Raw genomic sequence first — 6,771 nt, forward strand, 5'->3', positions numbered from 1 at the left:
TAATGTCGTAGCTATCACTGATAACTGTACAGCTGATCACAGATCTAAACTGAATCTAACTTTATTCACAAGTGATAAAAGTTAAACTCAGGAGATTTGATGAGGGATTCAGTTTTGGTGAAGAGATGTGATGTTGGATTCGGATTTGATAAAATGCTGTAGAGCCCAGCCCCGCTGTAATGTAGGATTTCATTACTGTATTGATCTCTTATAATGATCCATGTAATCTTTAATGACTTGTCTGTGTGTTTGTGTACAGGATCAATTACCTCACCATGTCAGCTGATGGGGAGCTCAGCACCGACACCAGTGACGACAACAAACTGGTGAGAGCGACTGACTTCTCTGCTGGCTGTTTACTGTTCACTGACTGTGACTGTTTACCGTGTGACTTAACATTTTGTGTGTGTTGGTGTTCAGGTCAGACCAAAGGTAGAGTTCCATTCTTTGCTGCAACATGCAGGAGCCACTAAAGATGTTTTCACCATGAAGGAGGTACAGCATGTCTGTGTGTATGTTGTTACACTGATTAGAAGTCACAGTGAAACTAAAGCTGTCATTCAACTGCATACTCTGTATTTACTCTGACTTATTACAAATTTTATGAGGTAACTTCTTAAAATGTTAAATCCACTAATGTGCCCAGTTCAGCAGATGGTGGCATCCTTGGGAACTCGAGTCGTTTTTACTGTTGCAAACTTAGTTTCAGGAGTCTGTGCTTTTATCAGGCAGACTACAGGTGATGCAAGTATTATATGCACAAAACATAATTTATGTGTGCTTTAATTTAGTATTAAACTTACTTTAGCAATCATCTCGTGACCACTTCTCAACTCTCCGGCAGGTCTCAACCTCTAATTCAAGAACCACTGCCATATAGAAGTGGAAAATCTTTACAACTTTAAATCATGTTTCCTGTACATTTTAAGGCTTCATTCATTCTCTGACGGTCTTCCTGCAGGTGATTTCTACCTGGGTCAATACATCATCCAGAAGCAGCTGTACGACCAGAAGCAGCAGCACATCGTCCACTGTTCCCAGGACGCACTGGGGCGGGTACTGGGAGTCGACAGCTTTTCTGTTAAAGAGCCACGGTGAGAGAGAGGAAAAACTCTGTGTGTTTGGTTCAGCTCTGAACATCAGCTACTGAGGTCACTAAAACATGTTTCTGTTTCAGAGTTCTGTTTGCAATGATCACCAAGAACCTGGTGGCTGTGAAGAGCCAAGTAGGTTTTGTTGTGCTTCCCTCGTCTCTCTCTAATGTCAATCAGTTGCTCAGTCTCCTTCTCTACCTGCCTGCTGCTCAAAACTAAAACTAACTTCTTTTTTGTCCTCTTTAGATCGCCACCAAACTCGAATGAACCACACAGCAACAATCAGCAGAGAGAGGGACAGAGGTAAGACACCGAATGTCATCATACACACCATTTTTAGGTTCACTTTGAGTCAGATTTTTGGTTAAATGTCCTGTGAGAGGGCTGGCAAAAAACTGCAGGAATCATAGTTCAAAGATATTTATTTTGGGAAATGACTGAAACTTGTAAACTTGAAATGTATCTAGGTGACTGTTCAACAAGAGTGTGAATGTGTAAGTTATAAACAGTATTTTTTAAAATCACCATAAAATGGAAGATGAAATTTGAGTCAAAGTGTGTGTGTGTTTGTGTGTTCTTAGAGGCAGATTCAGAAAGTCGCTCGTCATCACCAGACAGGAGGAGGCGGCGAAGGAGGAGGCGGAGGAGGAGGAGCTGCAGGAGCAACGAACCAGGTATTCGTGTCTTCCGAGGCGCCACCACCTCATTGGTGCTCATCAACAAACCTGTGATACTGTGACTTAAACCCGAACTACCTGGTCTCCTCAGGACCTCCCACAGTGTAGAGGATGATGAAGATGAGGAAGAGTCGGACGAGGAAGAGGAAGAAGAGGGTAAGAAGAGGAGGAGGTCTGACAGCTACTCCCTGACGTTTGATGACAGCCTGTCCTGGTGTGTGATTGGCGGATTGGGAAGTGGGCGGGAGACACAGCAGCCAATCGTCGGACTCACACAGCACAGTGAGTATTACACACACACAAAGACTTTGTTCTATTAATAAAGTTGTTGTATTTGATCATAACACTGTTTGTGTGTGTTTGTGTTTAGTCTGGGAGGTCAGAGGTCACGGTCCCAGCATCAGACTCAGACAGTGACAACTTCAGTGTCGAATTTGAGGTTGAGTCCATTGATTCTGATGATTACAATGAAGATGATGCCTCTGTGTCTGCCGATGACCAGGTAAATATAACAACCACTCAACCTCTGAATGTATTAAGGATTATATATATATATTATTGGCTGGAAAACATGAAAAACTTGAAAAACATCTTATTGAGATAAGACTGAAATTCTCAATATTAAATATATGGTGCTTGAATATAAGCAAAGCCTGTCACAGTAATATGACTCCTGTATATTTGTACCAAAAGTCAGCTCCTCTTTTTTTTTTTTTGCCTTTCTGTCGGTTTTTGTTCAGGTGTATGAGGTTACAATCTTCGAGGCTGAGGATGATGACTCCTTTGATGAAGACACAGAGATCACTGAAGCTGTGAGTCTACACACACACACAAACACACACACATACATATAAAACAAACACACACTTGTTATTTCAAACTAATGTTGTACGTGTTTCCTCTCTCAGGACTACTGGCGGTGTGTGAGGTGTGACGAGTTGAACCCCCCGCTCCCAGGAACTGTCTTCGCTGCTGGACTCTGCGCCAGGACTGGCTGCCTGAGGTGTCAAACAACATATCTAACTCCAACCCCTCCGGTCCTAAACCTCTGCCACAAAGCCAACCATCCAATCAGCAGCCAAAGAAGCTCCAGGTACTTTTTAGCTCAGTGTTCTTGAAAGGAGGCCAGGTTATTATTCTAACTATCACATTCATGTGTGGAATTATATTTAGTGACAAATGCCATCTATGGTAATACAAACTACTTGAAGCCTAGCTTCCCCTTTAGCTCCTTAGCTATCATTAGTTAATGTTATAATTATCTGACTCATCTCTGAATGTCCAGAGATACTGATTCAGATTAAAACAACAATGTGATGTGGTTAGATACAACTTCAGGACTCCAAGTTTTAACAACTCGGTGCTTGCTTTAGCTGTTGGTCTTGTACAGATGTATGCTAACGCAAGATAGTTTATTGACTGACGGACTCATCACTCTGTCTATGTCTTGAATGTTTAAGTGAAACATTCCTTGCCAACTTTTTTAATGTAGGCTTTTCCTCTTTAACAAACCATTTCTGGCTCAGTGCACAGACTCCTTCTTACAGTGCATGGCAAATATAAGGTGCATCTATAAAATCTAAAAATGAGAAGCCTGCTAACAGCTTTGACAGTGACCTTGATGTAATTGTTTTTGGGCCTCAATAAGGGCCTCAGTAATCAATATAAGCATCTAATCAGTGTTAATTTATTTACACAGTATACTCACTGGGTAGTGCATTAATTTTGACAGGGTAGTACAGTCTCAAAACAAACATCATTTCTGCACTCACTGGAAATTGATGTGTCTCCTTAAGGTTCTGATGTCGAGGAGAATGAAGGAGTTGATGTTCCCGATGGGAAAAGAGCAAAAACTCCCCTTCCTTGTCACAGTGTCTGTCTGACTCCACCCACTCTGCTCCTGACTCCGCCTCCTCTGCTCCCAACTCCCAGGATCTCTCTTCTTCCCAGCCCTCCTCCTCCTACTCCTCCTCGACTCCCAAGAGCTTCTCCCATTTTCCCGACCGCTCACCTCCACCTCCCATTCCTCCACCTCCACTTAACGCCCGCGGTCCCCGACTTGGAGCGCAGCGTGTCAGCGGAGTGGCGGCTGCCGGATTCGTGCCTGGACCCTGTCTCATCTGTCAGTCCGTGCATCGTCCACGGACGGACCGGGCATCTAATGTCTGCTACGTCTGTGCCAGGAAGCTGAAGAAGAGAAACAAGCTGTGTCCGGTGTGCAGGCTGCCCATCCAGTCTGTCGTCCTTACCTACCTCAGCTGAGACACCCAGTCTGTCCTCTCGCTCTGTTCTCACCTACCTCAGCTGAGATGCCAACTCTGTCTTCTCATTTAGGCCTTTTCCACTACAGGCACGTAACCTCACAAAAGTTAAAGTGTAGCCATTGTCACGGGTTCTACTTTTTGGGTGAGTTAGGTATTTTCAAAGTCTTGTGATGTGCCCAGTGGTGAGCTCCATTAAGTAGTGATTCAGTGTTGAAAAAGTTATTTTGGTCATTCTCTGGCTCTAGCTTATGCTTTTCCTCATCATATATGATTGTAAACAGCATATATGATGAAATTTATCTGCTATAACAGGACATCTGAATGCATCTGCTTGGGCTGTGGTAAATTATTACTTTTTGTCCCAGATATTTTATTTTCTCAGAAGTTACTGTGTGGTATCCCAGATTGTTCTGTCGACATCTTACTGTGGGTGGGGTTCCTCTATTCATTTAACAATGTAAACATGAAAGAAAATCAACATTGGTGCAGTATTTTTGATCACCGACTGCCTCACTGTGCACAAAGTCAGGTCGTTATTTGGCAAACACAGTGGGAAAATAAGGCTGAAGCTGGAAACTCAACTTTCACGGTGTTCTTTTAAGTTCCGGGTACAGGTCGTTAAGTTCCTGTAGTGGAAAAAAGCTACGTCATACTCACTTCAAGCAACAGATACATATGACGAGGGTTCAAACGTGTCAACCCCAGTCATATTCAACAGCTGTCACAGGTTACTCTCTGGTTGAGACTCCAGTTCAGCCCTACTCACTTCACAATAACCACAGAATTACTTACAAAAGTTCAGTTTCACTTCTCAGCTTCTGTCCATAGGCACATGTCCACACTTTCTGGTTCTCCTCATCACTTTATCCTCTCTCTTTTTGGGACGCTCTTTAAAGGATATGTCTGGTGTTTTTCTGTGTTTTTCTTGTTGTCAGCAGATGACATGTAAAGACCAAAACCAACATGTAAGTCCATCTCTGAGCCCAAGCCCGTTGGTTCCTACAGAACATGTAAAGCACCCGGCCCCTTTAGTTCTTGATAAATAGTAATACTCTTGTCTCACTAAATTGATTAATCATTTAGTTCATTAATGGTCAGTCTTTCTAACTTCCCAGAGCCCAAGCTGATGTATTTATATGTGTTGTTTTTGTTGTTTTATATGTCTCTGGATAACAGTTCAAAACACAAAGAAACAATTTTACAGTGTTTACAGTGATATAAAACAGAAAATCAGCAAGTTCTTTAATCTGAGATTAAGCAACGGTCATTGATTTCTTTGACATTTTATAACCAAAAATGCTAAACACGTTCTGTTGGCAGCCTCTCAAACTTGAGGATTTGTTGCTTTTCTTTGTCAAGTTTCACTGCAAACTGAATGTTTCTGTGTGGGACTGTTGGTCAGATGTTTGAAGACATCACCGTGTTCCATTGTAACAATTGAGAATTGTCAGCTTAGTGTGGTTGACTTTCAGCTAAATTTGCTCCTCTGAGTATTTCATCCAGCAGGATACATTCACTGTTGGTTTTAGTCTTTTTATAGGATTTGTTGACCATAAGAAAAATTTAGAACATCACTAAACTCGTCTTTTAAATGGCACTAAAACATCAACATGATTTTTCATTGCGAAACAGACACGATCTCCGATCTCTTTGTTGTCACTTTCACCTCCTGTCCTCTCCCGCCTCAGCTGAACCCGCTCTCACTTTAAAGGAACGCTCCAAAATCATTCTGCTCTCCATCTTACCACAAAGACTGGAAGCAGAGGGAAACCGGTAACTGTGTCAGCCACCTTTCAACAGTCTGTGGAGGTTGGATTCACACCATCTTCTCTGAATTTAGGTGAAAAAGACTTCCCCCTAATACGCCGGATTGTTCCTTCAACATCAGTAACGCTGTATTTGGTAACATTTCATTTTACGGGTTGATAATTTCCTGGAAAGAATTCTGTAATTTCATAGGAATAATAGGAAAAATATCCAGCGATTAATGCCAATTTTATTCTCTAAAGAAGGGAGAAAAAGTAGAACATTTTCAGAAAAGCTGAGACCTAAAAAGATTTTTAGTTTACTGTAGCCGTTATTTTGTATTGATTATTCATAAATATACCAATTAAACACTGTCTATTTTCCTATAGTTAGAACCAAATTACATTGTCTTTTTCAGGGAGCTTTTTGTAAATAGCAAGTTATTCAAAATTATTGACCCATGAAACAAAGCTTTACGTTTTTATCTTATGGGTCTGTAATTTCCTAATCATTTAATTGAAAATTTCCTGGAAGAAACATGAAACGTCAGTAATTATAGTAAAATTTGTCGTTTCCATGAAAGAAAAACATTTTTCTAACTTTTAATTAACTTTATTATCAGAAATGTAATTTGTCACATACTTTAATCTGTTATCTCACTTTGCTGTGCACTGACTTTTAAACTAGCAAGAAATTAATAGAATACTGTCTCTGTTTTTCATATATTCTCACCAGGAAAGTTCCAACAAAGTTATTAGAAAATTAGTAGGAAATTATTGCCCCGTAAAATAAAGTGTTCCATAACATGCTAAATATTTATTTGTTTATTTAAGATGCTTAGAGGTTTATTTAAACAGACACTTTTCTATGAGCTCTTTAAATAATAAGATGAATCTACTGAAATTTATAATTTCTTGTTCAGAGTTTTCTGTGAACTGAATAAAGTTTAACTTGTCTTATCACCAGCCTGTTGTTTATTTTATCACACAT

The 6,771-nt window shown here is 40.6% G+C and overlaps 1 pseudogene; it reads left to right on the forward strand.

The window, feature by feature from the left end:
* Positions 1-275: 275 nt before the first annotated feature.
* On the forward strand, positions 276-5,292 carry LOC108895903 (E3 ubiquitin-protein ligase Mdm2-like; annotated as a pseudogene).
* The last annotated feature ends 1,479 nt before the right edge of the window (positions 5,293-6,771 follow it).

Source organism: Lates calcarifer, unplaced genomic scaffold, assembly GCF_001640805.2.
Source record: "Lates calcarifer isolate ASB-BC8 unplaced genomic scaffold, TLL_Latcal_v3 _unitig_4047_quiver_3650, whole genome shotgun sequence".
Taxonomy (NCBI): domain Eukaryota; kingdom Metazoa; phylum Chordata; class Actinopteri; family Centropomidae; genus Lates; species Lates calcarifer.